This window comes from Pelodiscus sinensis, chromosome 27 (genome assembly GCF_052426305.1).
Source record: "Pelodiscus sinensis isolate ZL-2025 chromosome 27, ASM5242630v1, whole genome shotgun sequence".
NCBI lineage: Eukaryota > Metazoa > Chordata > Testudines > Trionychidae > Pelodiscus > Pelodiscus sinensis.
The window spans coordinates 483750-502137 of NC_143078.1; the positions used below are offsets into that span (position 1 = coordinate 483750).

The 18388-nt window shown below is 59.8% G+C and overlaps 1 long non-coding RNA gene across 2 annotated transcripts; it reads right to left on the minus strand.

Annotated features, from left to right (window-relative positions):
* Positions 1–14923: 14923 nt before the first annotated feature.
* Positions 14924–18030, minus strand: LOC149521382 (uncharacterized). 2 transcript variants are annotated; one of them, XR_016347982.1, is made up of 3 exons: positions 17269–18030; positions 16401–16669; positions 14924–16104 (listed from the first exon to the last, which is right to left on the minus strand). It is a non-coding gene; the product is annotated as an uncharacterized LOC149521382 (long non-coding RNA). The 2 variants fall into 2 exon arrangements; XR_016347981.1 differs by having other exon boundaries at positions 16401–16672.
* Between the last annotated feature and the right edge of the window lie 358 nt (positions 18031–18388).

The window sequence follows — 18388 nt, forward strand, 5'->3', positions numbered from 1 at the left end:
TTGCCTGCTGTCAAAGGGCAAGACTGGGGCCACGTGGCGTGCGGAGCAGGGACAGCAGCTGGGGGCGATGGAATTACACGTGCATTACCCGCAATGACCACCGAGCGGCACTGTGGAGGCGCTTCGGAATTACACGTGCATTACCCGCAATGACCACCGAGCGGCACTGTGGAGGCGCTACGGAATTACACGTGCATTACCCGCAATGACCACCGAGCGGCACTGTGGAGGCGCTACGGAATTACACGTGCATTACCCGCAATGACCACCGAGCGGCACTGTGGAGGCGCTTCGGAATTACACGTGCATTACCCGCAATGACCACCGAGCGGCACTGTGGAGGCGCTACGGAATTACACGTGCATTACCCGCAATGACCACCGAGCGGCACTGTGGAGGCGCTACGGAATTACACGTGCATTACCGCCGGTGACTACCGAGCGGCACTGTTGCTCTGCTAAGGGCCGTTATTTCCGAATAAAAAAGATTGTTCTTAGGGTAGAAATGCCCCATTCCGAACTAAGAACACGCTGGGCGGGGCTATGCCGGGGGGCGGGGCTATGATAGGGGCGGGGCTCGCTGCGACGTGCCCCGGGAGGCCGCACTCTGAGAACTACAAGTCCCAGGATGCGTCGCTAACACTTGGAGTGACAGGAGCGCGGGACCAACCGCGTCGCTCCCTGGTCAATACCCCGTTGTGATGTCACTTCCGCTGCACCCGCCCACCCGAACAGCGCCGGGCCTGCCCTGGCCCTGCAATGGCCGATGGGAGCTGCGGACAGGGGCACTCAGTTTCCCACAAGCCACTGCGGCTACTTTCCCTACTCCCCCTCATCCGGCCCCTCCCCATTGCTGGGCGGGGCTCCTGCCTCAGAGACGGCAGCGTCCGCAGCTGATGCCCCGCCCCCACTCGGGAGAGGAGACTCCGCGGCAACCCTTCCCCCCCAAACTCCTCCCCGCCCCGTGCAGTCTGATCCCCCCTCAAACTACTCCCCCCCGTGCAGTCTGATCCCCCCCCAAACTCCTCCCCGCCCCGTGCAGTCCGATCCCCCCAAACTCTTCCCCGCCCCGTGCAGTGCGATCCCCCCAAATTCCTCTCCCCCCGAGCAGTATGATCCCCCCAAACTCCTCCCCGCCCCGTGCAGTCCGATCCCCCCCAAACTCCTCCCCCCCGTGCAGTCTGATCCTCCCCCCCGTGCAGTCTGATCCCCCCCAAACTCCTCCCCGCCCCGTGCAGTCTGATCCCCCCCAAACTCCTCCGCGCCCCGTGCAGTCCGATCCCCCCAAACTCTTCCCCGCCCTGTGCAGTCCGATCCCCCCAAACTCCTCCCCGCCCCGTGCAGTCTGATCCCCCCCAAACTCCTCCCCGCTCCGTGCAGTCTGATCCCCCCCAAACTCCTCTCCCCCCCGTGCAGTCTGATCCCCCCCACACTCCCCTCCGCCCCGTGCAGTCTGATCCCCCCCCAAACTCCTGTCCGCCCCGTGCAGTCTGATCCCCCCCAAACTGCGCTCCGCCCCGTGCAGTCTGAACCCCTCCCCAAACTCCTCCCCGCCCCGTGCAGTCTGATCCCCCCCAAACTCCTCCCCGCTCCGTGCAGTCTGATCCCCCCCAAACTCCTCTCCCCCCCGTGCAGTCTGATCCCCCCCACACTCCCCTCCGCCCCGTGCAGTCTGATCCCCCCCCAAACTCCTGTCCGCCCCGTGCAGTCTGATCCCCCCCAAAGCTCCTCCCTGCCCCGTGCAGTCTGATCCTCCCCCCAAACTCCTCCCCGCTCCGTGCAGTCTGATCCTCCCCCCCGTGCAGTCTGATCCCCCCAAACTCCTCCCCGCTCCGTGCAGTCTGATCCCCCCAAACTCCTCTCCCCCCCGTGCAGTCTGATCCCCCCAAACTCCTCCCCGCCCCGTGCAGTCCGATGCCCCCCAAACTCCTCTCCGCCCCGTGTAGTCTGATCCCCTCCCCAAACTCCTCGCCGCCCCGTGGAGTCTGATCCTCCCCCCCGTGCAGTCTGATCCCCCCCCAAACTCCTCCCCGCCCCGTGCAGTCTGATCCTCCCCACGTGCAGTCTGATCCCCCCCAAACTCCTCTCCCCCCCGTGCAGTCTGATCCCCCCCAAACTCCTCCCCCGCAGAGCCTGCAGTGCGGGATGAGGGGGCCGGGGGCAGGAGGGGAGAGGGCTGCGCGGAGCCTGCAGTGCGGGATGAGGGGGCCATGGGCAGGAGGGGAGAGGGCTGTGCGGAGCCTGCAGTGCGGGATGAGGGGGCCATGGGCAGGAGGGGAGAGGGCTGCGCGGAGCCTGCAGTGCGGGATGAGGGGGCCGGGGGCAGGAGGGGAGAGGGCTGTGCGGAGCCTGGAGTGCGGGATGAGGGGGCCATGGGCAGGAGGGGAGAGGGCTCCGCGGAGCCTGGAAATAACGAGCTTCTTACTTTGCCTGCTGTCAAAGGGCAAGACACCGCGGCAACCCCTCCCCCCCAAACTCCTCCCCGCCCCGTGCAGTCTGAACCCCCCAAACTCCTCCCCGCCCCGTGCAGTCTGAACCCCCCAAACTCCTCCCAGCCCCGTGCAGTCTGCTCCCCCCCACCAAACTCCTCCCCGCCCCATGCAGTCTGCTCCCCCCCACCAAACTCTCCCCGCCCCGTGCAGTCTCCTCCCCCCCACCAAACTCCTCCCCGCCCAATGCAGTGTGAACCCCCCCAAATTCCTCTCCGCCCCGTGCAGTCTGAACCCCCCCCAAATTCCTCTCCGCCCCGTGCAGTCTGCTCCCTCCAAACTCCTCCCCGCCCCGTGCAGTCTGCTCCCCTCCCCAAACTCCTCCCCGCCCCCTGCAGACTGATCACCCCCAAAATTTCTCTCCGCCGCGTGCAGTCCGATCCCCCCCAACCTCCTCTCCGCCCCGTGCAGTCCGATCCCCTCCCAAAGTCCTCCCCGCCCCGTGCAGTCCGATCCCCCCCAAGCTCCTCCCCCCCGTGCAGTCCGCTCCCCCCCACCAAACTGCTCTCCGCCCCGTGCAGTCTGCTCCCCCCGAAACTCCTCCCCGCCCCGTGCAGTCTGCTCCCCCCAACTCCTCCCCGCCCCGTGCAGTCTGCTCCCCCTCACCACCAAACTCCTCTCCGCCCCGTGCAGTCTGATCCCCCTCTAAACTCCTCCCCCCCGTGCAGTCTGATCCCCCCCAAACTGCTCCCCACCCCGTGCAGTCTGATCCCCCCCAAACTGCTCCCCACCCCGTGCAGTCTGCTCCCCCCAACTCCTCCCCGCCCCGTGCAGTCTGATCCCCCCCACCAAACTCCTCTCCGCCCCGTGCAGTCCGATCCCCCCAAACTCCTCCCCGCCCCGTGCAGTCTGATCTCCCCCAAAACTCCTCCCCGCCCCGTGCAGTCTGATCCCCCCCAAACTGCGCTCCGCCCCGTGCAGTCTGATCCCCCCCAAACTCCTCTCCCCCCCGTGCAGTCTGATCCCCCCCACACTCCCCTCCGCCCCGTGCAGTCTGATCCCCCCCCAAACTCCTGTCCGCCCCGTGCAGTCTGATCCTCCCCCCAAACTCCTCCCCGCTCCGTGCAGTCTGATCCTCCCCCCCGTGCAGTCTGATCCCCCCAAACTCCTCCCCGCTCCGTGCAGTCTGATCCCCCCAAACTCCTCTCCCCCCCGTGCAGTCTGATCCCCCCAAACTCCTCCCCGCCCCGTGCAGTCCGATGCCCCCCAAACTCCTCTCCGCCCCGTGTAGTCTGATCCCCTCCCCAAACTCCTCTCCGCCCCGTGCAGTCTGAACCCCTCCCCAAACTCCTCGCCGCCCCGTGGAGTCTGATCCTCCCCCCCGTGCAGTCTGATCCCCCCCCAAACTCCTCCCCGCCCCGTGCAGTCTGATCCTCCCCCCGTGCAGTCTGATCCCCCCCAAACTCCTCTCCCCCCCGTGCAGTCTGATCCCCCCCAAACTCCTCCCCCGCAGAGCCTGCAGTGCGGGATGAGGGGGCCGGGGGCAGGAGGGGAGAGGGCTGTGCGGAGCCTGCAGTGCGGGATGAGGGGGCCATGGGCAGGAGGGGAGAGGGCTGCGCGGAGCCTGCAGTGCGGGATGAGGGGGCCGGGGGCAGGAGGGGAGAGGGCTGTGCGGAGCCTGGAGTGCGGGATGAGGGGGCCATGGGCAGGAGGGGAGAGGGCTCCGCGGAGCCTGGAAATAACGAGCTTCTTACTTTGCCTGCTGTCAAAGGGCAAGACACCGCGGCAACCCCTCCCCCCCAAACTCCTCCCCGCCCCGTGCAGTCTGAACCCCCCAAACTCCTCCCCGCCCCGTGCAGTCTGAACCCCCCAAACTCCTCCCAGCCCCGTGCAGTCTGCTCCCCCCCACCAAACTCCTCCCCGCCCCATGCAGTCTGCTCCCCCCCACCAAACTCCTCCCCGCCCAATGCAGTGTGAACCCCCCCAAATTCCTCTCCGCCCCGTGCAGTCTGAACCCCCCCCAAATTCCTCTCCGCCCCGTGCAGTCTGCTCCCTCCAAACTCCTCCCCGCCCCGTGCAGTCTGTTCCCCTCCCCAAACTCCTTCCCGCCCCCTGCAGACTGATCACCCCCAAAATTTCTCTCCGCCGCGTGCAGTCCGATCCCCCCCAACCTCCTCTCCGCCCCGTGCAGTCCGATCCCCTCCCAAAGTCCTCCCCGCCCCGTGCAGTCCGATCCCCCCCAAGCTCCTCCCCCCCGTGCAGTCCGCTCCCCCCCACCAAACTGCTCTCCGCCCCGTGCAGTCTGCTCCCCCCGAAACTCCTCCCCGCCCCGTGCAGTCTGCTCCCCCTCACCACCAAACTCCTCTCCGCCCCGTGCAGTCTGATCCCCCTCTAAACTCCTCCCCCCCGTGCAGTCTGATCCCCCCCAAACTGCTCCCCACCCCGTGCAGTCTGATCCCCCCCAAACTGCTCCCCACCCCGTGCAGTCTGCTCCCCCCAACTCCTCCCCGCCCCGTGCAGTCTGATCCCCCCCACCAAACTCCTCTCCGCCCCGTGCAGTCTGATCCCCCCCACCAAACTCCTCCCCGCCCCGTGCAGTCTGATCCCCCCCACCAAACTCCTCCCCGCCCCGTGCAGTCTGCTCCCCCTCACCACCAAACTCCTCTCCGCCCCGTGCAGTCTGCTCCCCCCCAAAACTCCTCCTCCCCCCGTGCAGTCTGATCCCCCCAAACTCCTCCCCCCGTGCAGTCTGATCCCCCCCAAACTCCTCGCCCCGTGCAGTCTGATCTCCTACCCCCCACAAAACTCCTCCCCCCGTGCAGTCTGATCCCCCCCAAACTCCTCGCCCCGTGCAGTCTGATCTCCTACCCCCCACAAAACTCCTCCCCCCGTGCAGTCTGATCCCCCCCAAACTCCTCGCCCCGTGCAGTCTGATCTCCTACCCCCCCCAAACTCCTCCCCCCCGTGCAGTCTGATCCCCTACCCCCCAAACTCCTCCCCGCCCCATGCAGTCTGATCCCCCACCACCACCAAACTCCTCTCCCCCCCATGCAGTCTGCTCCCCCCAACACCAAATTTCCCAGCCGGCTTGTGTGGGGACTGGCAGCGGGACAGGCTGATGCTGCTGTTGCCTTCGAAAGTGCAGCGGGGAGCGTGAGGCGGGTGGGGGGGGAGGGGGGGCGGCTGCCTCTGCTGCGTCTCGTTCACAAGCCCAGAGGGGCCGCGCGAGGATTTTCCGGAGACCCCGAGGAGTTTTCTGCCGCTCACTTCTGTGTCCCAGCTGAGTTCCTGCCGGTCAGTGGCCCCGCCCCCAGACCAGGCCACGCCCCTGCCATTAATGACGGAGCCTGGGACCCGTCTGTGTGCCCCACAAACCCACGTGTCACTCGCCGGGGAGCCGATAGAACGTGCCCCGCGTTCCATCATTTGCATGCACCGCGCCAGGGCAATGACGTCACTAGCAGTGCGCTGCTGTTCGTAGCCGGCAGTGGCAGCTTCGCACCGAGCCGGGCCACGAGGCAGCGGGCGCAGCGCTGGGGGCGGAGCTACAGGGGAGCGGCCCGGCCGGGCGGGGTGCACACTGGGGCGCCCAAGGGCTGAGATCCGGGCGGGGCAGCGTCACGCTCTGACCTCGCTGCCGCCTCCCGCCGCCTCTCCCTTGGGGCCGGGTGGCGCGGACCGGAAGCCGCTGCACTGCCCGGATTTCCTGGGGAACACGCTCCCTGTGACGTCAGGGCCTGCCACAGAGGCAGGGCGCCACCCCGGCCAAGCAATGAGCAGAGCTAGGGTTGCCAGATGGTTTCACCAAAATACCAGACACGCCTGACATGACATCACAATCTGCATTCCATCTGATTTAGAAAATACCAGACATTTATCAGAGGAGTAGCCGCGTTAGTCTGAATCTGCCAAAGCAGCGAGGAGTCCTGTGGCACAGAACTCCTTGCCGCTTTCGCGGACATTTATATTTTCTCAATTTGTTTCCCCGAAGAAAAAGCTGAAAGCCTGGACCGTCCAGTTCAAAACCGGACACCTGGCAACCATAAGCAGAGTGGTGCCTTGTCGGAGCGGTTCCAGCCTCCGCTCTGCTGTCCTTCCTCTGCCCCACGTACCACGGGAGCTGGTGGCCTACGCTGGCTGCACCGCCGCAGGAAACCTCCAACCCCAGTCGCTGTCCCAGCCAGGCACCCCGTGTCTGAACCCGTCCCGCCTGGCCCCGTGTCTCCTGCCTACCACCCGCTGACCTGGCACCAGCTGAGCGCTCGTACCTGGGCACCTTCCGGTCACGGTTCCCAGTCGGTTGCTGTCAGGCTGTGGACCGAGCAAACGTCACTTCCGGTCCGTGGGACTGAACGCACGTGGCGCCGGCATGATGCGAGGCCGCTCCTTGTTGCCCCACGTCGGATACAAAAGGAGCAGCTACCGCGCGGCAGTTAGGGCCTCGTGCTGAAACGCGCTGCAGCAGTGCTACTCTTCCCTGCCCCTCTCATCCCAGTTGCATGCTCCAGATGGGAGGGGAGGGGTGTCGCTTTCCAGGAGCTACTGCTGCCAGGGCACCGTCTGACTGGCACACGTCAGACGCACACGCCCGTGCAACAGCCACTCACCCTGCCAAATGCTCACACGCAGGGATGCGTGTACACACTCACAAACGCGAATTAACAGATTAACACGCCTGGGCGCCCACTCGTGCCCTCGCTCAGATGCCCACACACGCATCTGCTCAATCTGCCCGCACGCAGGCACGTGCACACACACGCAAATGGACACTTGCGGACGCACACACTTGCACTCATACTTACGTGCGCACGCATGCACGCCGAGTAACAGTCGCCTAGAAGGACTCACCAATAATATCAAACTCAAAAGCCAAAGATTAGATCAATTAGGAGACAACTATTCCCACGAGGCCCTAATCCATGGCTGGGGCTCCTCGGTGCTGCTGGGAGACCAAGTCTTTATTTCAATCCCAGTTTTGCCAACTCTCGGCATGCGTGACGCTAGGTCAATTGGCAGCCTACTCACTTAGTTTTCCGTATGATCCTAGACACGTTAAGTATCGCCAGCCAGGAGATTCGGGGAGGGTGGCGGGGGGGGGGGGGGGGGGGGGGGGATTAATGACATTTTTAAAAATACAAAAATCGGTGTTCAGTTTCTGTTGTAGATAAACCTATGTACTTCATATGACTTGACACTGTGCCTCTCCATATAACCTTGTAACTTTGTATTAATCCATATGACCTTGTCACTTTGTATTAGAACTTGAATCCATATAACCTTGTAACTTAGTTTTCTACATAGGGTTCTAATACAGAGTATATAGTTAAAGAGGTAAAAATGTCATTTGCTAGGAGTAGAATAAGATCTTTCCCCCACTCTCTCCCCCCACTCTGTAATCAATTGCCCAGTTGAATGAACGAGGTGTGAATGAGTAACACTTGGGAGCCAAGCACCTCTGGAGAGCTACACCAGTTGAAAAGGGGGTAGAAGCCAGACCCAAGGTGTCAAGAGGGCTCAAGAAAGAAGAGCAGACATATTGAAGGCCTTGGGGATTAGAAGCAAGCACCTTCTTTGGAAAACACCCTCTCTTAACAGACAGCACCCACAAAGGGACCAAAGGACACAGACCCAGATTTTGAATCTGGGATATATTTGCATAAGAGGGAAGCTGCTATAAAAGTGAGTTGTCTTGCAGAGGACTCCGGGTCTCATCTTGTCACCATCGGAGCATCGATCCGGATCAGCAGAAGCCCGGCTCCACCCCTCCCCCATCTAACTCACCTGGCCAGTGAAGTTAAGGGGAGCAACAAGTTGGTAACAACAGCAAGACGGAGTGTGCTTGTGCACGTGTGTGTGTGTGTGTGTGTGTGTGTGAGAGTGAGTGACACAGAATAATCAATACTTATCATATGCATGTGGTAAATAAATATATATATATATATATATATAAAAATTAATGTGTGTGTGTGTGATCAATAAATGTGGCGTGTTGCCTTATCCCTCTGAAAAAGATCCCGAGTACTTCTTTTAAGTACAACACTGTGACTTTTGTACTTCGTATTTTCAAGTTCTTCCACCACGAGCCAGAGGGCCTTTTCTCAGGGACCCGTACCACGCTCGCAAACGTCTGTGCGGCCCTCCCTCGATACTTACCTTGAGCCAATTGCTATTTGCTCTTCTTCCATAGATCGCTGTCTGGTTTCCATCTGCCGGCAGGGTCTCGGGAGGGTGGCTCCTTTCGGTCTCTGCCACCACATGGCCAGCCTCTCATCTCCTCCAAGTCTACAGGGACCGAAAAAGAGACAGAGAACGGTTAGGAGCTAGGCCACCCTAGATGTGTGGAAAGGACAGACACGTGCGTCACCTGGCTGCTGCTCACTGGAGCCCAGTGTTGCCTCTAACATTTCCCCTCCAGGAGCGGAGTGAGTTTTGTCTCGTGCTCCAAGATCGAGGTCACGTGCCCTTCTTCGGATGCCTGCCACCCAGGCGAAGACATGTCTCGTCTGTGTTTTTAAAACGTTCTGGAAGAAAGAGTACTAACACAAGGGAGAATTAACAAGGTCATTTAAACTGTAAATATTTGTTTGATATGAAGTCAAATAAAAGGAAAATTAATACTGCAACATTTTCAGTGGCCAACCTCCTCTCCTCTCCTCTCCTCTCCCCTCCCCTCCCCTCCCCTGCCCTGCCCTGCCCCCTCCAGCTGGCCTAGATGATCTCTCCGGGTCCCTTATGGTAAAGCCCGCCCCGGGACCCTGTGCTGAGGTGACAAGTTCTTCACGAGATACTGGGTATGTAAACTTTTTACGGAAAAGCGTCCGTGGCCAATCTAGACGCGCTTTTCTGCAAAAAAGCCCCAATCGCCATTTTCGCCATCGGGGCTTTTTTGCGGAAAAGAACTCTCTGCTGTCTACACTGGCCCTTTTGCGCAGAAGTCTTTCGGAAAAAGACTTTTGCCCGAACGGGAGCAGCATAGTATTCCCGCAGAAGCACTGACAATCTTACATGAGATCGTCAGTGCTTTTGCGGAAATTCAAGCGGCCAGTGTAGACAGCTGGCAAGTTTTTCCGCAAAAGCAGATGATTAGCACACTTTCCTAGTTGAAAATCCAAGGAGAAGAAAGGGGAGAATTGCAAATCAAGACTCTCTTAAGGTGTCTGAAAGCTACTTTGGTCTGGGCCGGTACTCAGTGGTACCAAGGCAGACTTTTCTGTGGCTCGGTTGTCTAATGCCACACTAGAACAAGTCTACCACACCGAACGAAAGAGCAGACAATTACATGAAAGGGAAAAAAGGTGGCTTGGCAGAGAATTTGCTTCCGGACAAAAACAAGAGACTGCGGTGGTTAAAGAAGAACGGGAGGCATACCTGTGCATAAACCAATTCACCAGAAACCTTCTGAACAACCAGTTCAGTCACATGTCCTTACAGGGACAAGCACCTTAATGACGGTAGCCCTGACATTTTATTTTGCAGACGATTCTACTTGTGGAAGGGCTGCTGGAGTGAAACTTGAGGCCCAAGCAGGAGGAAAGTTTGATTTTCTAGTACCAAATAGAAAAACAATAATAGAACAAAAAGGCTAAAAGATGCCTAAGGGCGGAGATAGGGTCCAGAATGACTTAGACAAATTGGAGGATTGGGCCACAAGAAATCTGATGAGGTTCAACAAGGACAAGTGTACAGTCCTGCACTTGGGATGGAAGAATCCCAAGCATAGTTACAAGCTGGGGACCAACCAGTTAAGTAGTAGTTCTGCAGACAGGACCTGGGGGTTACAGTGGATGAGAAGCTGGAGATGAGTCAACAGTGTGCCCTTGTAGCCAAGAAGGCTAATGGCATATTAGGTTGCATTAAGAGGAGCATTGCCAGTAGATCCAGAGATGTCATTATTCCCCTTTATTCGGCTTTGGTGGGGCCACATCTGGAGTACTGTGTCCAGTTCTGGGCCCCCCACTACAGAAGGGATGTGGACACATTGGAGAGGGTCCAGCAGAGGACAACCAAAACGATTAGGGGGCTGGAGCAATTGCTCTATGAAGAGGCTGAGGGATTTAGGTTTCTTTAGTCTGAAGAGGAGACCATGAGGGGGGATTTTATAGTAGCCTTCAACTTCCTTATAAGGACACAGGAACGCAAGGTAACCTGTTCTCCCAACTCTCGCTTTCAGACGGGGTGGGGAACCTTATTGGGGGGGCGGAAGGCACACACTAGTAGGGTTGCCAGATGGTTTCAGCAAAAAAAAAAAAAAAAAAGGGGGCCAGGAAAATTTTTGTTGAGGGAAAGAAGCCAACCAAACAAAAAAACCCCACCAGGAACATTTTTGTTGAGCAAAATCCAGTTGTGACCCCTTTAATTAGTCAGCCAATCTCCCCGCCCCGGCTTATTTCTGCTGGGCACAGAGGAAAAGCAGAAAATACTGGACATTTTGTATGTCCGGTATTTTCTAAATTTATTTACCGGACAAAAAGTGCAACTACCGGGCTGTCTGGCTCAGTGCTAGACACCTGGCAACCCTACACACAAGTGTGAAGAAAAAAAAATCCCAAACCCCACCATCCGCATTAACACATGCCCCAACTGAGAAGGAGGAAGAGGCTTCCCACATTCCCCTCGCACACAAGGCTTCCCTTGTGAGGAGGGGGGGGCGGGGCGGGGCGGGGCAGGCTAGCAGAATTTGTCTGCTCCAATCTGGCCACCCAGAGAAATAAAAAAGCAAATTGAAAGAGCCAGACGAATACCTAGAAACCATCTACTTCAAGACAGACCCAAGAAAACCAACAATAGAACACCACTTGTCATCACCTACAACCCCCAACTTAAACCTGTCCAACACATTATCAATAAACTACAGCCTATATTGGAACAGGATACCATACTCAAAGAGGCTCTGGGAGACAGACCCATAGTCTCCTATAGACAACCACCTAACCTCAAGATCATTCTTACCAACCACCACAGGACATACCACACTAATACCAACCCTGGTACCTTCCCTTGCAACAAACCCCGTTGCCAGCTTTGTCCACATATTCATTCTGCTGATACCATTATTGGACCCAACCAAGTGAGTTATAAGATCAAGAACACATATTCCTGCGCATCCAGAAATATAATCTATGCTATCGTGTGCCGAAAGTGTCCGTCTGCTATGTACAGTGGACAAACATCTCAGACACTTCGCCAAAGGATTAATGCCCACAAAACAGATATCAGACAAGATCACAAAGAGAAAACAGTTTCTTGCCATTTTAACCAGAAAGGACACTCTCTCAATGACTTAACCACCTGCATTCTGCTACAAAGACCTTTTACATCTGCACTTGAAAGGGAATCCTCTGAACTGTCATTCATGTTAAAATTCGACACTTTCCAACAAGGACTTAACAAACATTTGAACTATCTCACCCATTACCAAGATAGTTTCCCCAATTATCACCTCTAATACCATTAACTCACAAACATCCCACTCTCCCTACCTCTAATATCATCAATTCACAGACACTTACCTTCCTTCCCCCTCCCCCCCACCGCATCCCCCTCCTGTTCTGCAATGTGATTTGTCCTTTTCATATTTGTTCTTTTTTTTAATTGTATCCTTTGGTATATACGGTTGTGACTACTTTCTTCCACTATTTGATCTGAGGAAGTGGGTCTGGCCCACGAAAGCTCATCATCTAATAAACCATCTTGTTAGTCTTTAAAGTGCTACATTGTCCTGCATTTTGCTTCAACTACCCCAGGCTAACACGGCTACATTTCTATCACCAATCTGGAGGGGAGCTAGAGCGTTAGTGTGGGAACCTTGAGTCTCGAGGGCCACACTCACGTGAGCTGGGGTATTAGGTTCCTCACCCCTGCTTTAAAAACAAAACCTCTTACTCTTAAAAATCGATCCCCGTATCTCTGGTCGGACCAGCTTCACGCAGGTCCTCGGGGATGGAAAACTGCAGCAAACTGTATGAACAGAAACAAACAGAAGCCCCAATCGCAGCTGGAGGTGGGGCGAGGCTGCCCCAGCAGGGACACAACGGGGCAGCCGCCCTCCACCAGATCAGGAAAACAACCGCGCCATTCCCCGGCCAGCAGGAAGGCGAGTGCCGCTGCAAGGCTCCGCAAGGGAGGTGGGCGGCAGAGGGGTGTTTGTGCGCGGCCGCGCGCCTTCAGCGGCAACTCCCCTGGTGCCCCCTTCTCTAGTCCAGCCAGGCCTAAAATGCTCAGTGCTTAGAAGGCGGGTGGGGAACCTAAGGCCTGGGTGCGTGGGGCTCCTCCACCGTCGCCCCCTCCCCACGCCGTGGGGCTGGAGCGCACAAAGCGACTAGGCTGGGCCCTGCAGTGCTCTGGCGCCAGGGGGACGTTTCTCCGCTCAGCTGGGGGCCAGGCAGGGAGGCTTTTCTGTCGGTTGGTTTGTCTGTCACCTGTTTGCCCCCCAATTCTCAGCCACTCCCCCCCTCTCCCCACACGCCCCCACCCAGGACGCTCTCGGCCTCTGCAGGAGGCACAGCCGGGCACTGGGCGGCACTGCGGGCAGCCAGGGCCAGAGCATCCCCCCCCACAGCGCCCCCCCCCGGGCACAGGGGGGATTCAGCGGGCACCCGGCCCCGCCCCCAGACAGCGAGCAGCGCGGGGAGCAGGGCTCAGGCCGCCCCGCCCCCCCGCGTGCGGGACACGTTCTGTGCGTGCCCCGCCCGCGGGAACCACCCCTCGAGGGCGCGCGGCTCCCCGGCGGGGGGAAGGGGCACGTGACACTCCCGCGCCCCGCTGGCCTGCAGCCCCCCCTCCCCGAGACACCCACGTGACTGGAGCCCGGGTCAGCTCCCGCGCACCAAAGGGGGGGCCACAGCCCCGTTCCCCCGGCACCACGTGGGGGGGGGTCACAGGGGCGCTGCTCCCCGGGGAGGCTGCAGCGCCGGGGGGGGGCAGAAATCGCCCCCCCACCTCCGCCAGGGGCCGCCCCGCCGATGTCCAGCCTGGGGCCCGGAGAGAAGCAGGCGGGGGGGGGGGGGCTCCACGTCACTGCCAGCTCCCGCCCCGCCCCCCAGGCTCCGCCCCTCAGCGCCCCCCGCAGCGTTTTCCCGCCCGCCTCGTCAGCGCGAGCGTCCCGGGAGTTTCCCGCCCAGCCAGCGCCGCCCGCGCCTGCGCTCTGCCGCGCCCTGGCCCCTCCCCCCTCCTAGTGCCAAGCACCCCCCGGCCCCTCACCCCCTCCTGCCCCCCAGTGCCAAGGCCCCCCCCGGCCCCTCACCCCCTCCTGCCCCCCAGTGCCGAGCGCCCCCCCCGGCCCCTCACCCCCTCCTGCCCCCCCAGTGCCAAGCACCCCCCGGCCCCTCACCCCCTCCTGCCCCCCCAGTGCCAAGCACCCCCCCGGCCCCTCACCCCCTCCTGCCCCCCCAGTGCCGAGCGCCCCCCCGGCCCCTCAGCCTCCCTCCTGCCCCCTCCCAGTGCCAAGCACCCCCCCGGCCCCTCACACCCAGCCTGCTCCTACACCTCAGCCCTGTCCAGACACCCCACCCCCAGCCCGCTCCCCCACCTTCCCTCGCGCCCCCTTCTCCCCCGGGCCAGACACCAACAAGGGGCGGGCTGGGGGCGGGGCAGCTTCGCACTCGGACCCAGGATTCGCTCGCGCCCCCCGCGCCCTCCTCGGACCTTCCTGTCATGGCGGCGCCGGCCGCCCAGTCAGACAACGCCCCCCTGCGACAGCCCATTGGCCGAACCAGAGGCAGGATCCCCTTTGCTGACAGCCCATTGGGCGACACTATCCTCCGCCAAGGCTGTCTTCCGAAAGCCCATTGGCTGGCACACAGCCAGGAACCACCCCTAAGTCACAGACAATTCGAGGACAGAGCTGTCCGTTAAGATGCAGCCGGGTCAGCCTATTGGGTGCCTCTGATTCAGGCCACGCCCCTTAGTCACAGCCCATTCGCGGACAGAAGAGTCTGTTATAATCCACCCCGGACAACCTATTGGCCGCCAGCAGCCCCAGAACACGCCTTTAGTCACCGCCCATTGGCGCACGGAGCAGTCCGTTAAGAGTCAGCTCGGACAGCCTCAGATTGGCCGCCACAGATTGCGAACACGCCCTTTACTCTCAGCCCATTCGCGGACAGAACAGTCTGTTACGATCAGTCTGGGACAGTCTCTCGGCCAGCCTTAGTGTAGGGATAACAGAGTCAAGTATGAAACATGATTCCCCAAGTGGAAGTGACTCCCCAGAATTTTTTCCCCACAACCAAAAGTCTAAGGAGGAGAAGTCTGTTAAGTAGAAGAAGCATAGAAGTGTTTAGATTTATTCTTGTGAAAGGGTTTAGATTTAGTGTTATCAAGCTTGAGAAGTGTTTAGATTTATTATGATTATTATTATTTGTTAGGATTGTTTAATTATAAATCTAAACATTTTTGCCACCCGATGAGATCACTGACGAGCACCTGGCAGCCACCCTGGACATCAGCATGATGCAGCAATTCCCATAGACTGGCATAGGAAGAAATTCTTATAAGAACTGGACTAAAAGACTATGGAGTCAGAGTCCAAGGTTCTGCTGCCAGCCCACCAGGAGCTTGAGATGCGCATCCGATCAGGACTTCGCTCCCCACTCCCATCACTTGTGTACAGAATACCTGGCCAGTATTCTGTCACAAGCAACTTCCAGGCTGGGAACTATAACAAATACACAGAACTTGAATGAATGGATGAACGATTGACTGAATATTTATCTATATAAGTGTATAAGGGTTAAGCAGTGATAGGACTAAGTAGCTAAACAACGTTGTTTGCTTCTATCTTTTCTTTATTCTTTATCTTTACAATAAATGTGGCTTTTTGCCTTATCCCTCTCATAAGATCCTGCTTGCTTTTATTGGAACAACATTTGCATTAGGACACGCCCCTGAGTCACGCTCCATTGGCGGACAGAGCAGTCCGTTAAGATCCACCAGAGACAGCCTTTTGGCCGACAGCAGTGTCAGGATGCGCCCCTTAGTCACACCCCATTTGCTGACAGAGCAGTCCGTTAAGATTGACTGGTTGGAGCTGGGCAGGAGCACCGGCCACGGCACAGTTTAGGGGGCGGGGCCACGGCTGGTCCTGCGGGTGACGGGCGGGAGTGGCCGGCCGGGCTGAAGCGCAGCCTGGGCCCCACTGGGGAGCGAGAGGCAGGTGCCTGGTCCAGGGGAGGGGATGAGGTGATTGCAGAGGAGGAAACTGAGGCACGGGGGGGCAGAGCCAGGGAAAGCAGAGCTGGTGGGGCTGAGGCCGGTCCATGTCGGTTCACAGAGCAGCCGATGGACTCCTGAATTCTCAGCGGCTACTCGATGACGCCGCAGTCCCGGGGCCGGTGTGACGTCACAAACAGCTGCCGTCGCAATTGGCTCCCCGTAGCCGTTTCTGACACACACACGAGCCGCTCTGATTTGGCTTCTAACACTTTTAGCTGCTCAGTTCTGCAAGCGCGGAGAGGAAGCCGCGTCTGATAGATGGAGGTTCTCCGTGACACATTTGGCAGCCTGGACCCCGTAAGCTGAGAGATTTCCAGACCCGACACTTATCTCCCTGTCAGTGATGGCTGCTCCGCTGCCAGACGGACGGTTCTCGCTGCGATCAAGCTCCCGAGCTCGCTGTTTTCGTTTCCGTTCCATCCCCAGGAGGGAGGACACCGGGAGGGTTGACTTCTTATCGCTCGCTACCGAACACAGCAGAGGGGAAAAAACAAACAACTTAGCGTTTCAGTCCGCAAGGACGCGGCATCGCTTCTCCTCCCACCATCGCACCGCAGCCTCCCACCATCGGCCACCCCCTCCCGTTGCCACTCCAGGAACGGGGAGTGAAAGGAGGCCTTGAATCTCTATCCACACTCTGTTGAACCGCCTACTGCCCCTTCACCAGTCCCCAAGCCACCAGGCTCCGTGCCCCAGCAGGAAGCTCTCTGCCTCAGAAGAAACATACTGCCAGGACGCTTGAAGATTTCAAAGCACGCACCTCTTACTCACACAGAGCCATGGGAAGGCCGAACGCTGAGGACCCTTCACGTGTTCCGAGAATCACGTCCAGGCAGCTCAAGTCCATCTCGGACGGTATCTTCTCAGCCCACTGCCCAGCCAGTTTCCCAGCTGTTACCCAGTCTGGAGCCAGCAAAGCCCTCGGGCAGGAGTGACAGCAAAGGGCTAGGACCCAGAAGCCGTGTCCAGGGGTCAGTCTAGAGTGCTGTACAAAGCCCAGGACCATCCACATATCCTGTGTGGTGCAACCTGCTGAGTGGAGACAAAGGCTCAGGGCTGCTCTCATACCCTGATCAGACACTTTACTGAATGTGGTGCAGGGAAAACGTGGACTGATGGCTCCCATGAATGGGGGTGCAGACTGGGGTGAGGAAGGGCCCCGGGATAAGAGTATGGACAGGGTGCAGGCTGGGGTGAGGAAGCAGGAGCAGAGGGGGCTGCGCGGAGCCTGGAGTGCGGGATGAGGGGGCCATGGGCAGGAGGGGAGAGGGCTGCGCGGAGCCTGGATTGCGGGATGAGGGGGCCATGGGCAGGAGGGGAGAGGGCTGGGCGGAGCCTGGAGTGCGGGATGAGGGGGCCGGGGGCAGGAGGGGAGAGGGCTGCGTGGAGCCTGGAGTGCGGGATGAGGGGGCCATGGGCAGGAGGGGAGAGGGCTGCGCGGAGCCTGGAGTGCGGGATGAGGGGGCCGGGGGCAGGAGGGGAGAGGGCTGCGTGGAGCCTGGAGTGCGGGATGAGGGGGCCATGGGCAGGAGGGGAGAGGGCTGGGCGGAGCCTGGATTGCGGGATGAGGGGGCCAGGGGCAGGAGGGGAGAGGGCTGCGCGGAGCCTGGAAATAACGAGCTTCTTACTTTGCCTGCTGTCAAAGGGCAAGACTGGGGCCACGTGGGGTGCGGAGCAGGGACAGCGGCTGGGGGCGATGGAATTACACGTGCATTACCCGCAATGACCACCGAGCGGCACTGTGGAGGCGCTTCGGAATTACACGTGCATTACCCGCAATGACCACCGAGCGGCACTGTGGAGGCGCTTCGGAATTACACGTGCATTACCCGCAATGACCACCGAGCGGCACTGTGGGGGCGCTACGGAATTACACGTGCATTACCGCCGGTGACTACCGAGCGGCACTGTTGCTCTGCTAAGGGCCGTTATTTCCGAATAAAAAAGATTGTTCTTAGGGTAGAAATGCCCCATTCCGAACTAAGAACACGCTGGGCGGGGCTATGCCGGGGGGCGGGGCTATGATAGGGGCGGGGCGCGCTGCGACGTGCTCCGGGAGGCCGCACTCTGAGAACTACAAGTCCCAGGATGCGTCGCTCACACTTGGAGTGACACGAGCGCGGGACCAACCGCGTCGCTCCCTGGTCAATGCCCCGTTGTGATGTCACTTCCGCTGCACCCGCCCAACCGAACAGCGCCGGGCCTGCCCTGGCCCTGCAATGGCCGATGGGAGCTGCGGACAGGGGCACTCAGTTTCCCACAAGCCACTGCGGCTACTTTCCCTACTCCCCCTCATCCGGCCCCTCCCCATTGCTGGGCGGGGCTCCTGCCTCAGAGACGGCAGCGTCCGCGACTGATGCCCCGCCCCCACTCGGGAGAGGAGACTCCGCGGCAACCCTTCCCCCCCAAACTCCTCCCCGCCCCGTGCAGTCTGATCCCCCCTCAAACTCCTCCCCGCCCCGTGCAGTCTGATCCTCCCCCCCGTGCAGTCTGATCCCCCCCAAACTCCTCCCCCCCCGTGCAGTCTGATCCTCCCCCCCGTGCAGTCCGATCCCCCCCAAACTCCTCCCCCCCCCGTGCAGTCTGATCCCCCCTCAAACTCCTCCCCGCCCCGTGCAGTCTGATCCTCCCCCCCGTGCAGTCTGATCCCCCCCAAACTCCTCCCCGCCCCGTGCAGTCTGATCCTCCCCCCCGTGCAGTCCGATCCCCCCCAAACTCCTCCCCCCCCCGTGCAGTCCGATCCCCCCC